The sequence below is a fragment of the Delphinapterus leucas genome, chromosome 19, assembly GCF_059928025.1.
Source record: "Delphinapterus leucas isolate spDelLeu-1000000601 "Yukka" chromosome 19, BTC_Dleu_Yukka2, whole genome shotgun sequence".
NCBI classification, from domain to species: domain Eukaryota; kingdom Metazoa; phylum Chordata; class Mammalia; order Artiodactyla; family Monodontidae; genus Delphinapterus; species Delphinapterus leucas.
In genome coordinates, this window is record NC_143147.1 from 29,604,851 (window position 1) to 29,630,717 (window position 25,867).

Consider the following 25,867-nt stretch of genomic DNA (forward strand, 5'->3'; position numbering starts at 1 on the left):
ACCAGAAGGCGGCCCTGGAAGGCAGCCGCACCCCAGACGCCCCCGGGGTGCCTGGCCCGGACCCAGGCTCCGCCGCGGGCCCGGTTGCCGTCCCTTCGGCCAGCGAGCCCCTCGACCTGCACCTGGCCGCCCCCACCGGCGCCCCGCCCCGGGGCCGCCACCTGTGTGCCGGTGGGTGTGTCCCTCCACAGCCCCCTCCGGCAAAAGCCCCGCCCTCCGCCTCCGCCACCGCCCGGTACCCGAGACCTCCGTTCCCCCTGCCTGGGCGGGCGACGGGGTCCTGCCGGGGCGGGCTGACCGCCAGGCTGGCGGTGAGGCGCAAGCGCCAGCGAATGTGGGCCTCAAGAGGCAGCCCGCCGTCCCCCCCCCCGTCTACGGCCATACCACCCTGGACGCGCCCGATCTCGTCTGATCTCGGAAGCTAAGCAGGGTCGGGCCTGGTTAGTACTTGGATGGGAGACCGCCTGGGAATACCGGGTGCTGTAGGCTTTTTGCCTCCCGCTCCGCCTTCTCCTTTAACTCGCCCGCGGGCGGTGGCCGCCGGCTCCGCCCGCGCCGGGGCCCCGCTGCAGGCCCCGCCTCCTCAGGCCCCTCCCACCACGGCGCGCGCGCCGGAGGGGGCGCTCCCCGCCGGCCCGGCCCGCCAGGCGACCAGAAGGCGGCCCTGGAAGGCAGCCGCACCCCAGACGCCCCCGGGGTGCCTGGCCCGGACCCAGGCTCCGCCGCGGGCCCGGTTAGCGTCCCTTCGGCCAGCGAGCCCCTCGACCTGCACCTGGCCGCCCCCACCGGCGCCCCGCCCCGGGGCCGCCACCTGTGTGCCGGTGGGTGTGTCCCTCCACAGCTCCCTCCGGCAAAAGCCCCGCCCCCAGCCGTGTCACCGCCGCGGCCGGGTGCGGGAGCGGGATCGAGGGCAGGGGCCGCTTCCCCGGGCCTGCCGGCCGCCAGGGGCGGGCTACTGAGCCCGGCGGGTGGTGTGCGGGCAAGGGTGGCCTCGCCGGGGCTGAGGGGCCGTGGCGACACGATGGTGGCTCCCAGTGGCTTCGGGCCAGCTGCTGTCGGGCAGGAGGGCCGGCCCGGGCTGCGGCTGGGCGGCGCCTAGCGCCGCGTGGGCGGGCAGGGGCGATGCCCAAGGGACCGCGGGCCCCGGGCCCTGAAGCCTCCGGGGCCACGTCCCTGTGAGCGACGGGCCGGATCTTGGGCGGGGCGCCAAGCGCCGAAGGGTTCGCTGGGTCACGCCCGCCCTCGGCTGGGAGGGGGTGGCCAAACCCTCCGCCTCCGCCACCGCCCGGTACCCGAGACCTCCGTTCCCCCTGCCTGGGCGGGCGACGGGGTCCTGCCGGGGCGGGCTGACCGCCAGGCTGGCGGTGAGGCGCAAGCGCCAGCGAAAGTGGGCCTCAAGAGGCAGCCCGCCGTCCCCGCCCCCGTCTACGGCCATACCACCCTGGACGCGCCCGATCTCGTCTGATCTCGGAAGCTAAGTAGGGTCGGGCCTGGTTAGTACTTGGATGGGAGACCGCCTGGGAATACCGGGTGCTGTAGGCTTTTTGCCTCCCGCTCCGCCTTCTCCTTTAACTCGCCCGCGGGCGGTGGCCGCCGGCTCCGCCCGCGCCGGGGCCCCGCTGCAGGCCCCGCCTCCTCAGGCCCCTCCCACCACGGCGCGCGCGCCGGAGGGGGCGCTCCCCGCCGGCCCGGCCCGCCAGGCGGCCAGAAGGCGGCCCTGGAAGGCAGCCGCACCCCAGACGACCCCGGGGTGCCTGGCCCGGACCCAGGCTCCGCCGCGGGCCCGGTTGCCGTCCCTTCGGCCAGCGAGCCCCTCGACCTGCACCTGGCCGCCCCCACCGGCGCCCCGCCCCGGGGCCGCCACCTGTGTGCCGGTGGGTGTGTCCCTCCACAGCTCCCTCCGGCAAAAGCCCCGCCCCCAGCCGTGTCACCGCCGCGGCCGGGTGCGGTAGCGGGATCGAGGGCAGGGGCCGCTTCCCCGGGCCTGCCGGCCGCCAGGGGCGGGCTACTGAGCCCGGCGGGTGGTGTGCGGGCAAGGGTGGCCTCGCCGGGGCTGAGGGGCCGTGGCGACACGATGGTGGCTCCCAGTGGCTTCGGGCCAGCTGCTGTCGGGCAGGAGGGCCGGCCCGGGCTGCGGCTGGGCGGCGCCTAGCGCCGCGTGGGCGGGCAGGGGCGATGCCCAAGGGACCGCGGGCCCCGGGCCCTGAAGCCTCCGGGGCCACGTCCCTGTGAGCGAAGGGCCGGATCTTGGGCGAGGCGCCAAGCGCGGAAGGGTTCGCTGGGTCACGCCCGCCCTCGGCTGGGAGGGGGTGGCCAAACCCTCCACCTCCGCCACCGCCCGGTACCCGAGACCTCCGTTCCCCCTGCCTGGGCGGGCGACGGGGTCCTGCCGGGGCGGGCTGACCGCCAGGCTGGCGGTGAGGCGCAAGCGCCAGCGAAAGTGGGCCTCAAGAGGCAGCCCGCCGTCCCCGCCCCCGTCTACGGCCATACCACCCTGAACGCGCCCGATCTCGTCTGATCTCGGAAGCTAAGCAGGGTCGGGCCTGGTTAGTACTTGGATGGGAGACCGCCTGGGAATACCGGGTGCTGTAGGCTTTTTGCCTCCCGCTCCGCCTTCTCCTTTAACTCGCCCGCGGGCGGTGGCCGCCGGCTCCGCCCGCGCCGGGGCCCCGCTGCAGGCCCCGCCTCCTCAGGCCCCTCCCACCACGGCGCGCGCGCCGGAGGGGGCGCTCCCCGCCGGCCCGGCCCGCCAGGCGGCCAGAAGGCGGCCCTGGAAGGCAGCCGCACCCCAGACGACCCCGGGGTGCCTGGCCCGGACCCAGGCTCCGCCGCGGGCCCGGTTGCCGTCCCTTCGGCCAGCGAGCCCCTCGACCTGCACCTGGCCGCCCCCACCGGCGCCCCGCCCCGGGGCCGCCACCTGTGTGCCGGTGGGTGTGTCCCTCCACAGCTCCCTCCGGCAAAAGCCCCGCCCCCCGCCGTGTCGCCGCCGCGGCCGGGTGCGGGAGCGGGATCGAGGGCAGGGGCCGCTTCCCCGGGCCTGCCGGCCGCCAGGGGCGGACTCCTGAGCTCGGCGGGTGGTGTGCGGGCAAGGGTGGCCTCGCCGGAGCTGAGGGGCCGTGGCGACACGATGGTGGCTCCCAGTGGCTTCGGGCCAGCTGCTGTCGGGCAGGAGGGCCGGCCCGGGCTGCGGCTGGGCGGCGCCTAGCGCCGCGTGGGCGGGCAGGGGCGATGCCCAAGGGACCGCGGGCCCCGGGCCCTGAAGCCTCCGGGGCCACGTCCCTGTGAGCGACGGGCCGGATCTTGGGCGGGGCGCCAAGCGCCGAAGGGTTCGCTGGGTCACGCCCGCCCTCGGCTGGGAGGGGGTGGCCAAACCCTCCGCCTCCGCCAACGCCCGGTACCCGAGACCTCCGTTCCCCCTGCCTGGGCGGGCGAAGGGGTCCTGCCGGGGCGGGCTGACCGCCAGGCTGGCGGTGAGGCGCAAGCGCCAGCGAAAGTGGGCCTCAAGAGGCAGCCCGCCGTCCCCGCCCCCGTCTACGGCCATACCACCCTGAACGCGCCCGATCTCGTCTGATCTCGGAAGCTAAGCAGGGTCGGGCCTGGTTAGTACTTGGATGGGAGACCGCCTGGGAATACCGGGTGCTGTAGGCTTTTTGCCTCCCGCTCCGCCTTCTCCTTTAACTCGCCCGCGGGCGGTGGCCGCCGGCTCCGCCCGCGCCGGGGCCCCGCAGCAGGCCCCGCCTCCTCAGGCCCCTCCCACCACGGCGCGCGCGCCGGAGGGGGCGCTCCCCGCCGGCCCGGCCCGCCAGGCGGCCAGAAGGCGGCCCTGGAAGGCAGCCGCACCCCAGACGACCCCGGGGTGCCTGGCCCGGACCCAGGCTCCGCCGCGGGCCCGGTTGCCGTCCCTTCGGCCAGCGAGCCCCTCGACCTGCACCTGGCCGCCCCCACCGGCGCCCCGCCCCGGGGCCGCCACCTGTGTGCCGGTGGGTGTGTCCCTCCACAGCTCCCTCCGGCAAAAGCCCCGCCCCCCGCCGTGTCGCCGCCGCGGCCGGGTGCGGGAGCGGGATCGAGGGCAGGGGCCGCTTCCCCGGGCCTGCCGGCCGCCAGGGGCGGGCTCCTGAGCTCGGCGGGTGGTGTGCGGGCAAGGGTGGCCTCGCCGGGGCTGAGGGGCCGTGGCGACACGATGGTGGCTCCCAGTGGCTTCGGGCCAGCTGCTGTCGGGCAGGAGGGCCGGCCCGGGCTGCGGCTGGGCGGCGCCTAGCGCCGCGTGGGCGGGCAGGGGCGATGCCCAAGGCACCGCGGGCCCCGGGCCCTGAAGCCTCCGGGGCCACGTCCCTGTGAGCGACGGGCCGGATCTTGGGCGGGGCGCCAAGCGCCGAAGGGTTCGCTGGGTCACGCCCGCCCTCGGCTGGGAGGGGGTGGCCAAACCCTCCGCCTCCGCCACCGCCCGGTACCCGAGACCTCCGTTCCCCCTGCCTGGGCGGGCGACGGGGTCCTGCCGGGGCGGGCTGACCGCCAGGCTGGCGGTGAGGCGCAAGCGCCAGCGAAAGTGGGCCTCAAGAGGCAGCCCGCCGTCCCCGCCCCCGTCTACGGCCATACCACCCTGAACGCGCCCGATCTCGTCTGATCTCGGAAGCTAAGCAGGGTCGGGCCTGGTTAGTACTTGGATGGGAGACCGCCTGGGAATACCGGGTGCTGTAGGCTTTTTGCCTCCCGCTCCGCCTTCTCCTTTAACTCGCCCGCGGGCGGTGGCCGCCGGCTCCGCCCGCGCCGGGGCCCCGCTGCAGGCCCCGCCTCCTCAGGCCCCTCCCACCACGGCGCGCGCGCCGGAGGGGGCGCTCCCCGCCGGCCCGGCCCGCCAGGCGACCAGAAGGCGGCCCTGGAAGGCAGCCGCACCCCAGACGCCCCCGGGGTGCCTGGCCCGGACCCAGGCTCCGCCGCGGGCCCGGTTGCCGTCCCTTCGGCCAGCGAGCCCCTCGACCTGCACCTGGCCGCCCCCACCGGCGCCCCGCCCCGGGGCCGCCACCTGTGTGCCGGTGGGTGTGTCCCTCCACAGCCCCCTCCGGCAAAAGCCCCGCCCTCCGCCTCCGCCACCGCCCGGTACCCGAGACCTCCGTTCCCCCTGCCTGGGCGGGCGACGGGGTCCTGCCGGGGCGGGCTGACCGCCAGGCTGGCGGTGAGGCGCAAGCGCCAGCGAATGTGGGCCTCAAGAGGCAGCCCGCCGTCCCCCCCCCGTCTACGGCCATACCACCCTGGACGCGCCCGATCTCGTCTGATCTCGGAAGCTAAGCAGGGTCGGGCCTGGTTAGTACTTGGATGGGAGACCGCCTGGGAATACCGGGTGCTGTAGGCTTTTTGCCTCCCGCTCCGCCTTCTCCTTTAACTCGCCCGCGGGCGGTGGCCGCCGGCTCCGCCCGCGCCGGGGCCCCGCTGCAGGCCCCGCCTCCTCAGGCCCCTCCCACCACGGCGCGCGCGCCGGAGGGGGCGCTCCCCGCCGGCCCGGCCCGCCAGGCGACCAGAAGGCGGCCCTGGAAGGCAGCCGCACCCCAGACGCCCCCGGGGTGCCTGGCCCGGACCCAGGCTCCGCCGCGGGCCCGGTTGCCGTCCCTTCGGCCAGCGAGCCCCTCGACCTGCACCTGGCCGCCCCCACCGGCGCCCCGCCCCGGGGCCGCCACCTGTGTGCCGGTGGGTATGTCCCTCACAGCTCCCTCCGGCAAAAGCCCCGCCCCCCGCCGTGTCGCCGCCGCGGCCGGGTGCGGGAGCGGGATAGAGGGCAGGGGCCGCTTCCCCGGGCCTGCCGGCCGCCAGGGGCGGGCTCCTGAGCTCGGCGGGTGGTGTGCGGGCAAGGGTGGCCTCGCCGGGGCTGAGGGGCCGTGGCGACACGATGGTGGCTCCCAGTGGCTTCGGGCCAGCTGCTGTCGGGCAGGAGGGCCGGCCCGGGCTGCGGCTGGGCGGCGCCTAGCGCCGCGTGGGCGGGCAGGGGCGATGCCCAAGGCACCGCGGGCCCCGGGCCCTGAAGCCTCCGGGGCCACGTCCCTGTGAGCGACGGGCCGGATCTTGGGCGGGGCGCCAAGCGCCGAAGGGTTCGCTGGGTCACGCCCGCCCTCGGCTGGGAGGGGGTGGCCAAACCCTCCGCCTCCGCCACCGCCCGGTACCCGAGACCTCCGTTCCCCCTGCCTGGGCGGGCGACGGGGTCCTGCCGGGGCGGGCTGACCGCCAGGCTGGCGGTGAGGCGCAAGCGCCAGCGAAAGTGGGCCTCAAGAGGCAGCCCGCCGTCCCCGCCCCCGTCTACGGCCATACCACCCTGAACGCGCCCGATCTCGTCTGATCTCGGAAGCTAAGCAGGGTCGGGCCTGGTTAGTACTTGGATGGGAGACCGCCTGGGAATACCGGGTGCTGTAGGCTTTTTGCCTCCCGCTCCGCCTTCTCCTTTAACTCGCCCGCGGGCGGTGGCCGCCGGCTCCGCCCGGGCCGGGGCCCCGCTGCAGGCCCCGCCTCCTCAGGCCCCTCCCACCACGGCGCGCGCGCCGGAGGGGGCGCTCCCCGCCGGCCCGGCCCGCCAGGCGACCAGAAGGCGGCCCTGGAAGGCAGCCGCACCCCAGACGCCCCCGGGGTGCCTGGCCCGGACCCAGGCTCCGCCGCGGGCCCGGTTGCCGTCCCTTCGGCCAGCGAGCCCCTCGACCTGCACCTGGCCGCCCCCACCGGCGCCCCGCCCCGGGGCCGCCACCTGTGTGCCGGTGGGTGTGTCCCTCCACAGCCCCCTCCGGCAAAAGCCCCGCCCTCCGCCTCCGCCACCGCCCGGTACCCGAGACCTCCGTTCCCCCTGCCTGGGCGGGCGACGGGGTCCTGCCGGGGCGGGCTGACCGCCAGGCTGGCGGTGAGGCGCAAGCGCCAGCGAATGTGGGCCTCAAGAGGCAGCCCGCCGTCCCCCCCCCGTCTACGGCCATACCACCCTGGACGCGCCCGATCTCGTCTGATCTCGGAAGCTAAGCAGGGTCGGGCCTGGTTAGTACTTGGATGGGAGACCGCCTGGGAATACCGGGTGCTGTAGGCTTTTTGCCTCCCGCTCCGCCTTCTCCTTTAACTCGCCCGCGGGCGGTGGCCGCCGGCTCCGCCCGCGCCGGGGCCCCGCTGCAGGCCCCGCCTCCTCAGGCCCCTCCCACCACGGCGCGCGCGCCGGAGGGGGCGCTCCCCGCCGGCCCGGCCCGCCAGGCGACCAGAAGGCGGCCCTGGAAGGCAGCCGCACCCCAGACGCCCCCGGGGTGCCTGGCCCGGACCCAGGCTCCGCCGCGGGCCCGGTTGCCGTCCCTTCGGCCAGCGAGCCCCTCGACCTGCACCTGGCCGCCCCCACCGGCGCCCCGCCCCGGGGCCGCCACCTGTGTGCCGGTGGGTATGTCCCTCACAGCTCCCTCCGGCAAAAGCCCCGCCCCCCGCCGTGTCGCCGCCGCGGCCGGGTGCGGGAGCGGGATCGAGGGCAGGGGCCGCTTCCCCGGGCCTGCCGGCCGCCAGGGGCGGGCTCCTGAGCTCGGCGGGTGGTGTGCGGGCAAGGGTGGCCTCGCCGGGGCTGAGGGGCCGTGGCGACACGATGGTGGCTCCCAGTGGCTTCGGGCCAGCTGCTGTCGGGCAGGAGGGCCGGCCCGGGCTGCGGCTGGGCGGCGCCTAGCGCCGCGTGGGCGGGCAGGGGCGATGCCCAAGGCACCGCGGGCCCCGGGCCCTGAAGCCTCCGGGGCCACGTCCCTGTGAGCGACGGGCCGGATCTTGGGCGGGGCGCCAAGCGCCGAAGGGTTCGCTGGGTCACGCCCGCCCTCGGCTGGGAGGGGGTGGCCAAACCCTCCGCCTCCGCCACCGCCCGGTACCCGAGACCTCCGTTCCCCCTGCCTGGGCGGGCGACGGGGTCCTGCCGGGGCGGGCTGACCGCCAGGCTGGCGGTGAGGCGCAAGCGCCAGCGAAAGTGGGCCTCAAGAGGCAGCCCGCCGTCCCCGCCCCCGTCTACGGCCATACCACCCTGAACGCGCCCGATCTCGTCTGATCTCGGAAGCTAAGCAGGGTCGGGCCTGGTTAGTACTTGGATGGGAGACCGCCTGGGAATACCGGGTGCTGTAGGCTTTTTGCCTCCCGCTCCGCCTTCTCCTTTAACTCGCCCGCGGGCGGTGGCCGCCGGCTCCGCCCGCGCCGGGGCCCCGCTGCAGGCCCCGCCTCCTCAGGCCCCTCCCACCACGGCGCGCGCGCCGGAGGGGGCGCTCCCCGCCGGCCCGGCCCGCCAGGCGACCAGAAGGCGGCCCTGGAAGGCAGCCGCACCCCAGACGCCCCCGGGGTGCCTGGCCCGGACCCAGGCTCCGCCGCGGGCCCGGTTGCCGTCCCTTCGGCCAGCGAGCCCCTCGACCTGCACCTGGCCGCCCCCACCGGCGCCCCGCCCCGGGGCCGCCACCTGTGTGCCGGTGGGTGTGTCCCTCCACAGCCCCCTCCGGCAAAAGCCCCGCCCTCCGCCTCCGCCACCGCCCGGTACCCGAGACCTCCGTTCCCCCTGCCTGGGCGGGCGACGGGGTCCTGCCGGGGCGGGCTGACCGCCAGGCTGGCGGTGAGGCGCAAGCGCCAGCGAAAGTGGGCCTCAAGAGGCAGCCCGCCGTCCCCCCCCCGTCTACGGCCATACCACCCTGGACGCGCCCGATCTCGTCTGATCTCGGAAGCTAAGCAGGGTCGGGCCTGGTTAGTACTTGGATGGGAGACCGCCTGGGAATACCGGGTGCTGTAGGCTTTTTGCCTCCCGTTCCGCCTTCTCCTTTAACTCGCCCGCGGGCGGTGGCCGCCGGCTCCGCCCGCGCCGGGGCCCCGCTGCAGGCCCCGCCTCCTCAGGCCCCTCCCACCACGGCGCGCGCGCCGGAGGGGGCGCTCCCCGCCGGCCCGGCCCGCCAGGCGACCAGAAGGCGGCCCTGGAAGGCAGCCGCACCCCAGACGCCCCCGGGGTGCCTGGCCCGGACCCAGGCTCCGCCGCGGGCCCGGTTGCCGTCCCTTCGGCCAGCGAGCCCCTCGACCTGCACCTGGCCGCCCCCACCGGCGCCCCGCCCCGGGGCCGCCACCTGTGTGCCGGTGGGTATGTCCCTCACAGCTCCCTCCGGCAAAAGCCCCGCCCCCCGCCGTGTCGCCGCCGCGGCCGGGTGCGGGAGCGGGATCGACGGCAGGGGCCGCTTCCCCGGGCCTGCCGGCCGCCAGGGGCGGGCTCCTGAGCTCGGCGGGTGGTGTGCGGGCAAGGGTGGCCTCGCCGGGGCTGAGGGGCCGTGGCGACACGATGGTGGCTCCCAGTGGCTTCGGGCCAGCTGCTGTCGGGCAGGAGGGCCGGCCCGGGCTGCGGCTGGGCGGCGCCTAGCGCCGCGTGGGCGGGCAGGGGCGATGCCCAAGGCACCGCGGGCCCCGGGCCCTGAAGCCTCCGGGGCCACGTCCCTGTGAGCGACGGGCCGGATCTTGGGCGGGGCGCCAAGCGCCGAAGGGTTCGCTGGGTCACGCCCGCCCTCGGCTGGGAGGGGGTGGCCAAACCCTCCGCCTCCGCCACCGCCCGGTACCCGAGACCTCCGTTCCCCCTGCCTGGGCGGGCGACGGGGTCCTGCCGGGGCGGGCTGACCGCCAGGCTGGCGGTGAGGCGCAAGCGCCAGCGAAAGTGGGCCTCAAGAGGCAGCCCGCCGTCCCCGCCCCTGTCTACGGCCATACCACCCTGGACGCGCCCGATCTCGTCTGATCTCGGAAGCTAAGCAGGGTCGGGCCTGGTTAGTACTTGGATGGGAGACCGCCTGGGAATACCGGGTGCTGTAGGCTTTTTGCCTCCCGCTCCGCCTTCTCCTTTAACTCGCCCGCGGGCGGTGGCCGCCGGCTCCGCCCGCGCCGGGGCCCCGCTGCAGGCCCCGCCTCCTCAGGCCCCTCCCACCACGGCGCGCGCGCCGGAGGGGGCGCTCCCCGCCGGCCCGGCCCGCCAGGCGGCCAGAAGGCGGCCCTGGAAGGCAGCCGCACCCCAGACGCCCCCGGGGTGCCTGGCCCGGACCCAGGCTCCGCCGCGGGCCCGGTTGCCGTCCCTTCGGCCAGCGAGCCCCTCGACCTGCACCTGGCCGCCCCCACCGGCGCCCCGCCCCGGGGCCGCCACCTGTGTGCCGGTGGGTGTGTCCCTCACAGCTCCCTCCGGCAAAAGCCCCGCCCCCCGCCGTGTCGCCGCCGCGGCCGGGTGCGGGAGCGGGATCGACGGCAGGGGCCGCTTCCCCGGGCCTGCCGGCCGCCAGGGGCGGGCTCCTGAGCTCGGCGGGTGGTGTGCGGGCAAGGGTGGCCTCGCCGGGGCTGAGGGGCCGTGGCGACACGATGGTGGCTCCCAGTGGCTTCGGGCCAGCTGCTGTCGGGCAGGAGGGCCGGCCCGGGCTGCGGCTGGGCGGCGCCTAGCGCCGCGTGGGCGGGCAGGGGCGATGCCCAAGGCACCGCGGGCCCCGGGCCCTGAAGCCTCCGGGGCCACGTCCCTGTGAGCGACGGGCCGGATCTTGGGCGGGGCGCCAAGCGCCGAAGGGTTCGCTGGGTCACGCCCGCCCTCGGCTGGGAGGGGGTGGCCAAACCCTCCGCCTCCGCCACCGCCCGGTACCCGAGACCTCCGTTCCCCCTGCCTGGGCGGGCGACGGGGTCCTGCCGGGGCGGGCTGACCGCCAGGCTGGCGGTGAGGCGCAAGCGCCAGCGAAAGTGGGCCTCAAGAGGCAGCCCGCCGTCCCCGCCCCCGTCTACGGCCATACCACCCTGAACGCGCCCGATCTCGTCTGATCTCGGAAGCTAAGCAGGGTCGGGCCTGGTTAGTACTTGGATGGGAGACCGCCTGGGAATACCGGGTGCTGTAGGCTTTTTGCCTCCCGCTCCGCCTTCTCCTTTAACTCGCCCGCGGGCGGTGGCCGCCGGCTCCGCCCGCGCCGGGGCCCCGCTGCAGGCCCCGCCTCCTCAGGCCCCTCCCACCACGGCGCGCGCGCCGGAGGGTGCGCTCCCCGCCGGCCCGGCCCGCCAGGCGGCCAGAAGGCGGCCCTGGAAGGCAGCCGCACCCCAGACGACCCCGGGTTGCCTGGCCCGGACCCAGGCTCCGCCGCGGGCCCGGTTGCCGTCCCTTCGGCCAGCGAGCCCCTCGACCTGCACCTGGCCGCCCCCACCGGCGCCCCGCCCCGGGGCCGCCACCTGTGTGCCGGTGGGTGTGTCCCTCCACAGCTCCCTCCGGCAAAAGCCCCGCCCCCCGCCGTGTCGCCGCCGCGGCCGGGTGCGGGAGCGGGATCGAGGGCAGGGGCCGCTTCCCCGGGCCTGCCGGCCGCCAGGGGCGGGCTCCTGAGCTCGGCGGGTGGTGTGCGGGCAAGGGTGGCCTCGCCGGGGCTGAGGGGCCGTGGCGACACGATGGTGGCTCCCAGTGGCTTCGGGCCAGCTGCTGTCGGGCAGGAGGGCCGGCCCGGGCTGCGGCTGGGCGGCGCCTAGCGCCGCGTGGGCGGGCAGGGGCGATGCCCAAGGGACCGCGGGCCCCGGGCCCTGAAGCCTCCGGGGCCACGTCCCTGTGAGCGACGGGCCGGATCTTGGGCGGGGCGCCAAGCGCCGAAGGGTTCGCTGGGTCACGCCCGCCCTCGGCTGGGAGGGGGTGGCCAAACCCTCCGCCTCCGCCACCGCCCGGTACCCGAGACCTCCGTTCCCCCTGCCTGGGCGGGCGACGGGGTCCTGCCGGGGCGGGCTGACCGCCAGGCTGGCGGTGAGGCGCAAGCGCCAGCGAAAGTGGGCCTCAAGAGGCAGCCCGCCGTCCCCGTCCCGTCTTCGGCCATACCACCCTGGACGCGCCCGATCTCGTCTGATCTCGGAAGCTAAGCAGGGTCGGGCCTGGTTAGTACTTGGATGGGAGACCGCCTGGGAATACCGGGTGCTGTAGGCTTTTTGCCTCCCGCTCCGCCTTCTCCTTTAACTCGCCCGCGGGCGGTGGCCGCCGGCTCCGCCCGCGCCGGGGCCCCGCTGCAGGCCCCGCCTCCTCAGGCCCCTCCCACCACGGCGCGCGCGCCGGAGGGGGCGCTCCCCGCCGGCCCGGCCCGCCAGGCGGCCAGAAGGCGGCCCTGGAAGGCAGCCGCACCCCAGACGACCCCGGGTTGCCTGGCCCGGACCCAGGCTCCGCCGCGGGCCCGGTTGCCGTCCCTTCGGCCAGCGAGCCCCTCGACCTGCACCTGGCCGCCCCCACCGGCGCCCCGCCCCGGGGCCGCCACCTGTGTGCCGGTGGGTGTGTCCCTCCACAGCTCCCTCCGGCAAAAGCCCCGCCCCCCGCCGTGTCGCCGCCGCGGCCGGGTGCGGGAGCGGGATCGAGGGCAGGGGCCGCTTCCCCGGGCCTGCCGGCCGCCAGGGGCGGGCTCCTGAGCTCGGCGGGTGGTGTGCGGGCAAGGGTGGCCTCGCCGGGGCTGAGGGGCCGTGGCGACACGATGGTGGCTCCCAGTGGCTTCGGGCCAGCTGCTGTCGGGCAGGAGGGCCGGCCCGGGCTGCGGCTGGGCGGCGCCTAGCGCCGCGTGGGCGGGCAGGGGCGATGCCCAAGGGACCGCGGGCCCCGGGCCCTGAAGCCTCCGGGGCCACGTCCCTGTGAGCGACGGGCCGGATCTTGGGCGGGGCGCCAAGCGCCGAAGGGTTCGCTGGGTCACGCCCGCCCTCGGCTGGGAGGGGGTGGCCAAACCCTCCGCCTCCGCCACCGCCCGGTACCCGAGACCTCCGTTCCCCCTGCCTGGGCGGGCGACGGGGTCCTGCCGGGGCGGGCTGACCGCCAGGCTGGCGATGAGGCGCAAGCGCCAGCGAAAGTGGGCCTCAAGAGGCAGCCCGCCGTCCCCGCCCCCGTCTACGGCCATACCACCCTGAACGCGCCCGATCTCGTCTGATCTCGGAAGCTAAGCAGGGTCGGGCCTGGTTAGTACTTGGATGGGAGACCGCCTGGGAATACCGGGTGCTGTAGGCTTTTTGCCTCCCGCTCCGCCTTCTCCTTTAACTCGCCCGCGGGCGGTGGCCGCCGGCTCCACCCGCGCCGGGGCCCCGCTGCAGGCCCCGCCTCCTCAGGCCCCTCCCACCACGGCGCGCGCGCCGGAGGGGGCGCTCCCCGCCGGCCCGGCCCGCCAGGCGGCCAGAAGGCGGCCCTGGAAGGCAGCCGCACCCCAGACGACCCCGGGGTGCCTGGCCCGGACCCAGGCTCCGCCGCGGGCCCGGTTGCCGTCCCTTCGGCCAGCGAGCCCCTCGACCTGCACCTGGCCGCCCCCACCGGCGCCCCGCCCCGGGGCCGCCACCTGTGTGCCGGTGGGTGTGTCCCTCCACAGCTCCCTCCGGCAAAAGCCCCGCCCCCCGCCGTGTCGCCGCCGCGGCCGGGTGCGGGAGCGGGATCGAGGGCAGGGGCCGCTTCCCCGGGCCTGCCGGCCGCCAGGGGCGGGCTCCTGAGCCCGGCGGGTGGTGTGCGGGCAAGGGTGGCCTCGCCGGGGCTGAGGGGCCGTGGCGACACGATGGTGGCTCCCAGTGGCTTCGGGCCAGCTGCTGTCGGGCAGGAGGGCCGGCCCGGGCTGCGGCTGGGCGGCGCCTAGCGCCGCGTGGGCGGGCAGGGGCGATGCCCAAGGGACCGCGGGCCCCGGGCCCTGAAGCCTCCGGGGCCACGTCCCTGTGAGCGACGGGCCGGATCTTGGGCGGGGCGCCAAGCGCCGAAGGGTTCGCTGGGTCACGCCCGCCCTCGGCTGGGAGGGGGTGGCCAAACCCTCCGCCTCCGCCACCGCCCGGTACCCGAGACCTCCGTTCCCCCTGCCTGGGCGGGCGACGGGGTCCTGCCGGGGCGGGCTGACCGCCAGGCTGGCGGTGAGGCGCAAGCGCCAGCGAAAGTGGGCCTCAAGAGGCAGCCCGCCGTCCCCGCCCCTGTCTACGGCCATACCACCCTGGACGCGCCCGATCTCGTCTGATCTCGGAAGCTAAGCAGGGTCGGGCCTGGTTAGTACTTGGATGGGAGACCGCCTGGGAATACCGGGTGCTGTAGGCTTTTTGCCTCCCGCTCCGCCTTCTCCTTTAACTCGCCCGCGGGCGGTGGCCGCCGGCTCCACCCGCGCCGGGGCCCCGCTGCAGGCCCCGCCTCCTCAGGCCCCTCCCACCACGGCGCGCGCGCCGGAGGGGGCGCTCCCCGCCGGCCCGGCCCGCCAGGCGACCAGAAGGCGGCCCTGGAAGGCAGCCGCACCCCAGACGCCCCCGGGGTGCCTGGCCCGGACCCAGGCTCCGCCGCGGGCCCGGTTGCCGTCCCTTCGGCCAGCGAGCCCCTCGACCTGCACCTGGCCGCCCCCACCGGCGCCCCGCCCCGGGGCCGCCACCTGTGTGCCGGTGGGTGTGTCCCTCACAGCTCCCTCCGGCAAAAGCCCCGCCCCCCGCCGTGTCGCCGCCGCGGCCGGGTGCGGGAGCGGGATCGACGGCAGGGGCCGCTTCCCCGGGCCTGCCGGCCGCCAGGGGCGGGCTCCTGAGCTCGGCGGGTGGTGTGCGGGCAAGGGTGGCCTCGCCGGGGCTGAGGGGCCGTGGCGACACGATGGTGGCTCCCAGTGGCTTCGGGCCAGCTGCTGTCGGGCAGGAGGGCCGGCCCGGGCTGCGGCTGGGCGGCGCCTAGCGCCGCGTGGGCGGGCAGGGGCGATGCCCAAGGCACCGCGGGCCCCGGGCCCTGAAGCCTCCGGGGCCACGTCCCTGTGAGCGACGGGCCGGATCTTGGGCGGGGCGCCAAGCGCCGAAGGGTTCGCTGGGTCACGCCCGCCCTCGGCTGGGAGGGGGTGGCCAAACCCTCCGCCTCCGCCACCGCCCGGTACCCGAGACCTCCGTTCCCCCTGCCTGGGCGGGCGACGGGGTCCTGCCGGGGCGGGCTGACCGCCAGGCTGGCGGTGAGGCGCAAGCGCCAGCGAAAGTGGGCCTCAAGAGGCAGCCCGCCGTCCCCGCCCCCGTCTACGGCCATACCACCCTGGACGCGCCCGATCTCGTCTGATCTCGGAAGCTAAGCAGGGTCGGGCCTGGTTAGTACTTGGATGGGAGACCGCCTGGGAATACCGGGTGCTGTAGGCTTTTTGCCTCCCGCTCCGCCTTCTCCTTTAACTCGCCCGCGGGCGGTGGCCGCCGGCTCCGCCCGCGCCGGGGCCCCGCTGCAGGCCCCGCCTCCTCAGGCCCCTCCCACCACGGCGCGCGCGCCGGAGGGGGCGCTCCCCGCCGGCCCGGCCCGCCAGGCGACCAGAAGGCGGCCCTGGAAGGCAGCCGCACCCCAGACGCCCCCGGGGTGCCTGGCCCGGACCCAGGCTCCGCCGCGGGCCCGGTTGCCGTCCCTTCGGCCAGCGAGCCCCTCGACCTGCACCTGGCCGCCCCCACCGGCGCCCCGCCCCGGGGCCGCCACCTGTGTGCCGGTGGGTGTGTCCCTCCACAGCTCCCTCCGGCAAAAGCCCCGCCCCCCGCCGTGTCGCCGCCGCGGCCGGGTGCGGGAGCGGGATCGAGGGCAGGGGCCGCTTCCCCGGGCCTGCCGGCCGCCAGGGGCGGGCTCCTGAGCTCGGCGGGTGGTGTGCGGGCAAGGGTGGCCTCGCCGGGGCTGAGGGGCCGTTGCGATAAGATGGTGGCTCCCAGTGGCTTCTGGCATCACCGCAAAATATAACCCATTACCTACTAAGCAGTTAATCTCCACTCTCAGTCCAACCGGTCCCTGGCAACCAGAAATTGGCTTTCTGTCTCTATGGTGTTACCTATACTGGGAACTTCATACAAAGGGAATAATACAATATGTGACTCTTTGTGTCTGGGTTCTTTTTCACTTCATTTTTAAAAACTAAAATTTAAATACAATATTTCCTGGAAAAATTCCATTCTAGTCATTCATTACGTTTTGCAAAAATATTTAAATGCCTAATATATGTAAATCCATTATATCATGTCTCATAAATGACAGAACAATGAAATTAGCCATGAAAAGATTATTCAGCTAATTATGTCCCACTTCAAAGGGCAAAAAGTTATCAGCCTACTGAAGAAAAGTTTGAACACCTGCCCTATGCAGAATATCCTGCAAAGTACCATGAGTAATTTAGAAGGAAGAGAAAGTTAGATTCAAAGCTGGAAGGGAACAGAGGTTTCATTCACTTATACGTTAAAAAGACAAGGCCCAGGCCCACAAAGTTCCCCAGCGTCACACCGCAGTTCTGAGTGCCCTGGTTTCCATTGATATCCTCTCCAGTCTCACAGCCAACGTCTTCACAAGGTTTGTTATTGAACAAAGGAGAGTAAGGCAGAATAACACATGTGGGCAGAAAACTGTGAGGGTGGAGACCTGAGGTTTCAGCTCTGACACATAAAGAGCTGTCACTCCCATTCTCACACGAAAGGGCTGGACAAACCCACAATCAGAAACTTCTTGGACCCATCAGAAAACTGAGGGCGCAGGGCAAACCAATCCCCTGAAATCTGGAGAGGTCACAAAGTCACAGCCAGGACCTGCTCACCAGAAGGAGAATCCTCTAGGCTATAACAGATAGGATCACCTACATGGTAATTTTCATGAATTGCTAGAAGTTATGTATGAACTAGACTGAGCGAGAAAGAAACAACTAGGGGCCACAGTCTTGAGGAGGCCCCCATGCTTTGGTGGGTTTGACCTCTAGGAATCCCACCAGGTTCTCACAGTGAAGAACCAAGAAAATTCACTCCTGGTTCTAGCTTGGAGAGGGGAAGGGTAACCAATTGCAATATGCCCAGATGGTCTACATAACACAGGCCCATTCTGCAGCCCTCACCTAACCTGAAGAACAGCAATGACTCCACTCCAGTCCTGTCTCACCCTGTCTCACCCAAGGAGGAGCAAAATAGCTAAGAAACTCTTGTGAGGAACACAGCCCAGGTACACTGTCCTGCTGAAAGACTGAGGTTTAATGTTGAGAGTATAGAATGCTCCCCTGCCTCGCAACTTACAGCCCCATGAACAGGGCACCAGTATGGTAACAGTGAATTACAGGTGAGAGGGCTGCAGGAAACAGACACTCTCTAATGATGAGTTCTTAGGAAGGTTCTTAGGAAACCACAAAGATGTCAGGGAAGACAAAAAAGTTCACAAGAGGAATTTGAAGCCTCTGGCACCTACAGCTACAGCACACATTAAACACAGCTCAGCGCCTACCAACATTAACATAAAACCTCACCCTAAAGGCTTTCTACCTTGGTTCCTACTAACAAATACATCATGCTCAGCTATCAACAAAAAACCCACAAAGCGTACCATATGCAAGAGAAATTGCAATCTGAAGAGACAGAGCAAGCATCAAGCCCAGACCCAGACATGACACAGATACTGGAATTATCACACAGGGGATTAAAATAGCTATGGTTAATACAATTAGGGTTCTTTTGGGCAGCATAGACAAAACACAAAGCCAATGGGCTATGTGGACTGAAAAAAAATGCACAACCTAAAAGTTGAGAATTATGTTTTATTTGGAGGATTTTCTGAGGACTTAAGCTTGGGAGACAGCCTCTCAAATCACTCTGAGGGACTGCTCTGAAGAGGTAAGGGAGGAACCAGGAATCATAGGAGTTTTGCAACAAAAACCCAGTCTTCAGAACATTAAAAGATTACAGTTAATTAAAGAAAAAACAGACATCTCAAGTTAATGAATTTAGCGCTTTTCTATGTATGGGAAGATATGAGTCTGGACTCATCCCGAAACCATTCCTTTGATGTGCACCTCAGCTATCTAGGGCCAGTGTCCTACTTTTCTCCACCCTAAATCCCCTCAGGGTACACAGTTGGTGGTGGCTGCAGTGGCTGATGGCTTGATGGCCACAACATCTTTTGTCTACTGATGTGGCAGGTGACATTTTTCACCCAATGTTATGGAAACATAAAGATGGAATTTTTTTTAAGAATCAAAGGAAACGCTAGAAAACAAAGCATTGTAAAGAATGAAGAATGCCTTAGTCGGGCTCATCAACAGAGTAAGCACAGTGAAGAGAAAAGTCAGTGAGCTTGAAGACAGGTAAAAGAAAGTTCCCAAACTAAAATGCAAACCAAAAAGAAAGAAAGAAAGAGAGAGAGAGAGAGAGAGAGAGAGAGAAAGAGAGAAAGAGAAAGAAAAAAAGGGAGGGAGCGAGGAAGGAAGGCAGGAAGAGAACATCCAAGAACTGTAGGAAAATTTCAAATTTCAACAGTAGGAAAGTTCCCAAACTAAAATGCAAACAGAAATAAATAAATAAATAGATAGATAAATAAAGAAATAAAAGAACATTCAAGAACTGTAGGAAAATTTCAATGTACATACGGACATATGCATATGTCAGAATATGACATATACATAATTAGAACACCAGAAAAAGAATACAGAGGAAAATATTTGAAGCAAGCATGGCCGAGAATTTCCCAAAATCAATTACAGACACCAAACCACAGATTCAGAAAGCTCAGAGAACATCAAATAGGAGAAATACCAAAATATGTACTCCTAGGCATACCATGCTCAGTTGCACAAATCAAATACCAAATGAAAATCTTGAAAGAAACCAGAAATGAAGGAGAAAAACCACTGTACCTATAGAGGAGCAGGAATAAGAAAGTAGATCTGGCTTCTCTACAGAAACCATACAAGGAAGTAAGTGGAGTGAACTATTTAAAATGTTGAAAGAAAGCCACTACCAAACTAAAATTCTATTTCCAGGAAAACTATCCCTCAAAAGTGAAGGAAAGGGCTTCCCAGGTGGTGCAGTGGTTGGGGGTCCGCCTGCCGATGCACAGGACGCAGGTTCGTGCCCCAGTCCAGGAGGATCCCGCGTGCCGCGGAGCGGCTAGGCCCGTGAGCCGTGGCCGCTGAGCCTGCGCGTCCGGACCCTGTGCTCCACGATGGGAGAGACCACGGCAGTGAGAGGTCCACGTACCGCAAAAGAAAAAAAAAGTGAGGGAAAAATAACTACTTCTTCAGACAAGCAAAAATTGAGGGAATCTACCATAAAAAATGTAAAGTTCTTCAGAGAGAAAGAAAATAAGTCAGAAACACAGATCAACATAAACACAGGGAAAGAGTTAGAGAGAAAATAAATGAAGGTAAAATATAATGTTTCATTTTTTAATTTTCTTAATTGATCTAAAAGAAAATTATTTAAAGCAGGAATAGCAACAGTGCATTGGGTGACTACAGAATATGCATAAGGGAAAAGAATGACAGTGAAGTCATAAGGGCAGAGAGAGAAGAATCAGGGATACTTGCTATAAGGCACCTTTCCTACATAGCAAGTGGTGTAGTGTTATCTGAAAGTTGACTTAGTTTAGTAAAATATGTATATTGAATACATACATATATATATATACTATATATATATAGCAAACTCTAGGACAACCACTGAAAAAGGTTAAAGATAAGTATAACTGATATGCCAATAGAGGAGATAACATAGAATGATATAAAATACTCAAAACCAGAGAAGTCAGACAAAGGGGGAGAAAAAAACAAAGAACAGATGTCATGAATAGAAAACAATTTCAACTATGGTAGGTATTAATCCAACTATATCAATAATCACTTTAAGTGTGAACGGTCTAACCATACCAGTTAGCAGTCAGAGATTTCCAGAGTGGATAAAATAGCAAGACTCAACTATATGTTGTCTAAAGAAACCCACTTTAAATAAAAAGACTCTGGTTAAAAATAAAGGAATGGAGAAAGACATAACATGTGAATGATAAAAGAAAGCTGGAGTAGCTATGTTAATTTCCAACAAAGCCGACTTCAGACCAAGGAAAATCATCAGGGATAAAGAAGGACACTACGTAACAAGAAAGGAGTCAATTCTCCAAGAAGACATAAAAATACTAAACGTGTATGCACCTAACAACATAGTGGCAACATACAGACGCAAAAACTGACAGACCTGCAAGGAGAAATAGACAAACCCACTATTTTGGCTAGAGGCTTCCCCACTCCTTTCAGCAATGGACAGATTCAGCAAGAAGAAATGCAGTTAGTACATAGCTGACCTGAACAGCACTAAACAATCAACTTGATTTATTTGACACATAGAATATTCCATCCAACAACAGCAGAATACACATTCTTCTAGTTCATATGGAGCATTCTAGGCCATAAAACACATTTTAACAAATTAACAAAAACAACAAAAATCATACCGAGTATGCTTTCACTTCACAATGGAATTAAATTGGGAGTCAATAACAGAAAGATTGCTGGAAAATCCCCAACTATCTGGAGATTCAACAGCACACTTCTAAACAACACATGGGCCAAAGAAGAAGTCTCAAGAGAAACTAACAATATTTTGAACTGAATGAAAATTAAGATATAACTTATCAAGATGAGCAGAATGTAGCAAACACAGTGCTTACAGGGAAATTTATAGCATTAAATGCCTATATGCCAGAAGAAGAAAGATCTAAAACCAATAATCAAAGCTTCCTCTTTAGAAAACTAGAGTAAAGAGAGCAACTTAGGCCTAAAACAAGCAGAAGAAAAGACATCATAAAAACTGGAGCAAAAATCAATGAAATCATAAACAGAACAAAACAGAGAAAAGCAACAAAACCAAGAGCTGATTCTTTGAAAGCTCAATAAAATTGATAAACATCTAGCTAGGCTAAAATTGTGATGGTTAAGATGGTACATAAAACGTAAGGAGTGTGAGCTTTCAATAAGAAATGCACATAGGACTAACCTCAGCCCATAGCCTGTATCTGCCATGTCTACCAGCAATGCAGTGGTTTAGAGCATTTTCACTGAAAATTTAAAGCAAAACAACAATCAAAAGAGAAAAAGAAGGAAAGGAAGAAATGTGGCATTATTTCATTTAGACTGTTCTCAACAGAAACAGCTGAAAAGCTAGAGAAAATAACAGCCTTGATGGGTCTAATACTTTCCATTCCTGTGGACCAGAAGGGCAGTATTGTATCCAACCAGGACGTGCTTCCCAGATGGAATTTGAGTGCATTTAGAGGCAGTATTTGTCCGAGTTCCAAGACCCCTCACCACTTCCTCACATCTCATACCTGGCTGCCCTCGTCCCTGTGGAATTCTGAAGACTTATTCGTGACTCTGCCTTTTGGATAGAGCTTAAAGGCGTTTCTTCAGGTTTTCTAATTGGCGATTTATGAAGTCCTCAGAGAAGCCAAAAAAAAGAAGTAGCCCTAGTACTATTCTGACTTTTTAGGTGAATAAAATGGGACCGTTTACAGAGAGGTTAAAGGTCTTTGCAGAAGTGACCGATGAGATGTGAAGTCTGGGGCAGGATTCTGAGCCACCGGGCCTGCAGTCCTGCTCCGTTCGGATCAGGCAGTGACCATAACCACAGGGCTAGGAGGCGGCCGGACTTCACAGGGCGAGTCATGGTTCTGACATGAACTGTCACTGCTGGGATGCAGGGGCGTTAGCTACAAGCAAGCCTGAAAGAGCCCCCTTTCGGGAAAAACATCAGTGTTTGTATTGCTTTATCGTGTTTAACAGAAGGGACGTCTACTAGTTTACACTCATTTCTCTTCAAGCCCTGGAAGCAGAACGTCCACTTGAGACACAGAGTTATTTGCTGAAATATATTTGTTGTATATGAAATAATAAAATTTTTGAGGGGGGAGTGCAGAATTTATAATTAAACGTTTTTAAACTGAAGTAATTCCACTATAAAATTAAACAGAGCCACAACTGAAAAAATCAAAAATACAAAAAAATGTCACCATACTTGTGAGTTAGGATTTCCTTTCTGTAGTATATTTTCCATCTTTGTACACATATCATGCATACAATTCAGTCTCATAATTGTTTTCATTTAATGATATATTTTAAACATTTTCCCATGACCATAATCTCTAAAAATCTTACCAAATAAGAGCGGGATATTTGCTTATCCATATTTAGATGTTTGCCATTTGGGGCTATTATTAAAAACACACAAAGAAACAAATGAAGAGCATTTGGGCCTAAAGCACTTCTTTTTCTCCAGATTTAGTATCATTTCCTTGAGCAAAATTCTCCAAAGTGCAACTGTCTGAAGTAATCATGTGGTTACAAATAAAAATCATGCATTTATCCTTCAGTCATCCCTTCCCCCAGATTACACCTAGAAATTCATTCTTCCTGCTGAGGCAACATGATTTATATTTAAATGCTCCCTGCTCTGCAGCAGGGCTCACTTCATCATATTAGCAAGTGTTCCCTGTAGCTAACTTATCTTAGGATTGTTTTTCAATTAAAAACAATTTTAACCCAGAAATTTTTTTATCTTACTACCCAAGGTATTTATTATCACATAATGGTAGTTACACTGTAACTAGACTGATCTCTAGATAAGCAGTGTGGTGTAAAGTACATAGGGTCCATGGAAGGAAAGATCCACACACAATCTAAGCTAAAATGATACAAACTACATTTGCAGCTTCTAGATGATTACTTTTATTAGCAGTTCATCTAAGGGTTTTTGTCACGTGGGGTCAGTTCATAAATGTCAGTGGTATTAAAAACTACCATATGGTAGTGTTTCAGAAAAAAGAGAAAACTTTTAAACCTTCAGGCAGTATCTTAATGTCCCTTATTTATTTATGTTTTTAACGTACTGAATTGCGATAAAAGTTTAGCACACTGAAGCTGGGTGTAAAAGGCCCTGTGCTGGGAATTCAAAAATGAGTGATAGGCCTGGCCTGCCATTTAGCGAGGAGCGTGTGAGAAATAAATGGGGAAGTCTGAATCTCAGAAGGCAAAAGCATGGAGAGCAGTGCTTGCCTCAGGGATGTTTTACTCCCAGAGGCCCCACCATGAATCATGCCAAACACTAAAAGCACCCTCATTTCAGGTTAAATATGATTTTCTATGTAACTGTGCCTTAACTCTCAGCTGACTAAATGACAGTTATATATTGTTGACATAACACGACACGGGTGTTACCATCAATTTTGGCTTTTCAGGTTTTGGGCTTCTTTTTGTTTCTTGTTTTTTTATAATACTTTGGAGCTAATACTTGTTTCCAGGATTTTAAAATACTCAATTTTGCAAAGCTCGCAGGCCCTAGGCACCGTGCCTGCTGTGATCGCGAGTGAAAGGATGCTGACTCAACTCCGTGTCATCCACAAAATGCCAGGGCAGTTCAGAGCCAGGATGAGGTCCAAAGGGGCCACGCAGAGCTCCCAGGAACCGGCAGGAAGAGAAGGAGCTGGTGAGCCAGGGTGACCACAGGAGAAGGCAGAGTGCCGAGTCAGGAAAACGGAGGTGAGCCTGGGATGCAGGGAAAAGCAGGTGATGTGGAGGCAGAGGTATCCTAGGTCGCCCTGGACCATGGTAGGGTGTCCAGTGACTGCGGGGAATACAGCCAGCCAAGGACAGCAGGCCAGAGAATGGAAAAGGCAGGCGAAAGAAACACATCTCAAAGATGCAGGGGAAAAAATGTTGGCAGCTCTGAAAGCAGGGATGCAAACAAGGCAGGCACCGTTGCCGGGAATGAGGACGACAGCTCTCCAGAGGTCAGCTAGAGAAGGATGCCCGGGTGGGTGGCTGACCAGCTGGAGAAAACACTCTAGAACATCTTAGGCGAGATGTGTGGACTCAGGCCAGGCACAGGTGGCAAGATTCACCAAGAGGGGACATGTGTGGGAGAGGATTCTCTCAACCAGTCTCCATTGGGCATCTAGTGGTGGAGGACTGGTGGATACACTTGACCTGATCCTGGACAGCGGGTGGCCAGAAGGCGATGTCCCAGGGCAAGCCAGGTGGACACTGTGAGCCACGGGGGACTTGGGAGACAAAACCAGGAGTGCGGCTATTAACCCGAGGCTGGAAGTTGACAGTCGAGGCAGATTTCAATGATCAAGGAGCTTTGTAAAGAAAAGTGTTCATCTAAGGCGAGCCCCTCCTTTTAAACATGAAACATAAAAGTCCAGGACTTGCATTTGAATTGGTACTGAATGGACTCAGTGGAATATTTGAATCTGAATAGCGAAGGCTGTGGAGAAGAGGATGGGCCGAGCTCGGCAGGAATCTCAAGCATCCAGGACTAAACTCAAGAGAGAACAGTCCAGTGACAGTAAACTCGACACAAGTCAGGCCCAGACCCGCTCCTGGCCGGCCCCACCAGTGCCGAGTCCCCGGGTGGCCAGGTTCTAGAAGGGGGCAGAGCTGGGCTGGTCACAAGGCCTGTCAGCTGAAAAAGAAACTCACCCCTCCAAGTCCCTTTGGACCATCAGTCCAAGGAAATATCAGGAGAGCCGCATCAGTAATTTTAAACGTTCTGGTATCCACATTAAAAATAAAATGTAAAAATAAGCAAAGGAAATTCATTTTAGTAATATATTTAACCCAATACAGCCAAACTAAAATCATTTCAACATGTAATCAACTTCAACGTTATTAATGAGATATCTTGCATTCTGTTTTTCACACTAGATCTTGGAAGCCAGATCCTTTCTACACTCAGGACACAGTTCGCGTGGAACTGGCCACAGTTCAAGGGCTCAGCAGCCCCACAGGACCAGTGGCTGCTGCCTGGACAGCCCGGACCTCCACCCGCACTCCCCTCTGCCTGCCCGCCTTTGGTTTGCTCCTGCTGTACCAGGAAGAGGTCCCCAAAGACAGGCCTTATCTGTCAGGCCCCAGGACACAGCTCAAGGCCTCCAACCAGCGGCCCCCTCGGGCAGTCGAGCTGGTCCTCCCAGACAAAGGCTGGACCAGCTGCATGTGGCTGGGGACAGGGAGAAAACAAGGTCACTATCAAGGAAGCATGGCTTCAGGCCAAAGGAAAAGAATCCTAGGAGTGATTAAAGTATTAACAGATAAGAACTGCTCCCGGCCACTCTGCTATAGGAAGGGTACATTCATCGAAGGACAAACTGAAAACATTTCCTTCAGAGACTTATCATGTTTGCACATTCCACAGCCCAGGACCTGGCTTAGGGTGAGGGCTCAATAAATATTTATTGAGCATATTAAAAAGCATGCACCTTACGTTGGAGCAATTTCACAAATAGGAGAAATGGAGAGTGAGCAGTGTTGCTATATGGAAATTCCTATGTGTCCCAAGTGGTTGTTTTTAGTGAAACCGCAATTTATAAAATTACAAAAGTTTACGAGATTGATACCTGTCCGTCCTGTTGATTACTGAACAGCACACCCTGTCTTGTTCTAGAAACTGCCTCACCAGTCCCCCCACCCCACCCCCCATGGCTCACCCTCACTGTCTATTCCTTAATCTGCCTTTCAACCCCCAGGACCAAAACCATTTTGCCAAGTGAATGAATGAACAAGAAGAAAGAAGGAATGACGAGATTGTTTCTGGACTCGAACATCTTTGAAGGAAAAAGACGCCTACTAAGTTCAACAAATATTTACTGGGCACCTACCGTGTGCCAGGTGTTAGAGGGATACAGAAATGAACAAGACTGGACTGATTTCCTGGCCCTCATTGCACCCCAAACCACAAATATCCACGGGAGATTCAGGTGTGCTTGCACTACACTGGCGAGACACCACGAACATTTAAGCCACGTGCACAGTGGTCTGGATCTCATCCCATATGGATTCTTGCCTTTCAGAGAAGAGCAAGTGACAGCAGCAAAGACATTGTATTAAATCACAGTCTAGCCACGCACCACACCGGAAGCTCTGTCCTGTCCCGTCCACTCGGGGACGCTCTCCCTGCTCCCATGGTCTCTCACGTTCTCAGCTTCTCTTACGCCCTGGAGTTGCCGTCCACCCCACCGCAATGAGACAGAAACAGAGGCAGCCGTGGTGCTTTTGGAAAGGGTGGTTTCCATGATAAAGAAAGACAAATGGATCTGACACCAACTGCCCCACCTCTCAGGCTACCTAAACACGGGGTGTGAGTGCAGCCTGGAGAGCCATCTGGCCCCGGGGTCCAG

General features: G+C 63.4%; 16 non-coding genes across 16 annotated transcripts; all 16 read left to right on the forward strand.

Annotated features, from left to right (window-relative positions):
- Positions 1–370: 370 nt before the first annotated feature.
- On the forward strand, positions 371–489 carry LOC149746232 (5S ribosomal RNA). Its single transcript, XR_016390514.1, has one exon. It is a non-coding gene; the product is annotated as a 5S ribosomal RNA (ribosomal RNA).
- A 934-nt stretch (positions 490–1,423) lies between these two features.
- Positions 1,424–1,542, forward strand: LOC149746233 (5S ribosomal RNA). The gene has a single exon (XR_016389895.1). It is a non-coding gene; the product is annotated as a 5S ribosomal RNA (ribosomal RNA).
- A 934-nt stretch (positions 1,543–2,476) lies between these two features.
- Positions 2,477–2,595, forward strand: LOC149746234 (5S ribosomal RNA). The gene has a single exon (XR_016389313.1). It is a non-coding gene; the product is annotated as a 5S ribosomal RNA (ribosomal RNA).
- Positions 2,596–3,529: 934 nt separating this feature from the next.
- LOC149746235 (5S ribosomal RNA) lies at positions 3,530–3,648 on the forward strand. The gene has a single exon (XR_016389314.1). It is a non-coding gene; the product is annotated as a 5S ribosomal RNA (ribosomal RNA).
- Positions 3,649–4,582: 934 nt separating this feature from the next.
- On the forward strand, positions 4,583–4,701 carry LOC149746236 (5S ribosomal RNA). Its single transcript, XR_016389315.1, has one exon. It is a non-coding gene; the product is annotated as a 5S ribosomal RNA (ribosomal RNA).
- Positions 4,702–5,231: 530 nt separating this feature from the next.
- Positions 5,232–5,350, forward strand: LOC149746237 (5S ribosomal RNA). Its single transcript, XR_016390515.1, has one exon. It is a non-coding gene; the product is annotated as a 5S ribosomal RNA (ribosomal RNA).
- Positions 5,351–6,283: 933 nt separating this feature from the next.
- On the forward strand, positions 6,284–6,402 carry LOC149746238 (5S ribosomal RNA). The gene has a single exon (XR_016389316.1). It is a non-coding gene; the product is annotated as a 5S ribosomal RNA (ribosomal RNA).
- A 530-nt stretch (positions 6,403–6,932) lies between these two features.
- On the forward strand, positions 6,933–7,051 carry LOC149746239 (5S ribosomal RNA). Its single transcript, XR_016390516.1, has one exon. It is a non-coding gene; the product is annotated as a 5S ribosomal RNA (ribosomal RNA).
- A 933-nt stretch (positions 7,052–7,984) lies between these two features.
- On the forward strand, positions 7,985–8,103 carry LOC149746240 (5S ribosomal RNA). The gene has a single exon (XR_016389317.1). It is a non-coding gene; the product is annotated as a 5S ribosomal RNA (ribosomal RNA).
- Positions 8,104–8,633: 530 nt separating this feature from the next.
- Positions 8,634–8,752, forward strand: LOC149746241 (5S ribosomal RNA). Its single transcript, XR_016390517.1, has one exon. It is a non-coding gene; the product is annotated as a 5S ribosomal RNA (ribosomal RNA).
- A 933-nt stretch (positions 8,753–9,685) lies between these two features.
- On the forward strand, positions 9,686–9,804 carry LOC149746242 (5S ribosomal RNA). Its single transcript, XR_016390518.1, has one exon. It is a non-coding gene; the product is annotated as a 5S ribosomal RNA (ribosomal RNA).
- A 933-nt stretch (positions 9,805–10,737) lies between these two features.
- LOC149746243 (5S ribosomal RNA) lies at positions 10,738–10,856 on the forward strand. Its single transcript, XR_016389319.1, has one exon. It is a non-coding gene; the product is annotated as a 5S ribosomal RNA (ribosomal RNA).
- Positions 10,857–11,789: 933 nt separating this feature from the next.
- On the forward strand, positions 11,790–11,908 carry LOC149746244 (5S ribosomal RNA). Its single transcript, XR_016390079.1, has one exon. It is a non-coding gene; the product is annotated as a 5S ribosomal RNA (ribosomal RNA).
- Positions 11,909–12,842: 934 nt separating this feature from the next.
- Positions 12,843–12,961, forward strand: LOC149746245 (5S ribosomal RNA). Its single transcript, XR_016389320.1, has one exon. It is a non-coding gene; the product is annotated as a 5S ribosomal RNA (ribosomal RNA).
- A 934-nt stretch (positions 12,962–13,895) lies between these two features.
- Positions 13,896–14,014, forward strand: LOC149746246 (5S ribosomal RNA). The gene has a single exon (XR_016390519.1). It is a non-coding gene; the product is annotated as a 5S ribosomal RNA (ribosomal RNA).
- Positions 14,015–14,947: 933 nt separating this feature from the next.
- LOC149746247 (5S ribosomal RNA) lies at positions 14,948–15,066 on the forward strand. The gene has a single exon (XR_016390520.1). It is a non-coding gene; the product is annotated as a 5S ribosomal RNA (ribosomal RNA).
- The last annotated feature ends 10,801 nt before the right edge of the window (positions 15,067–25,867 follow it).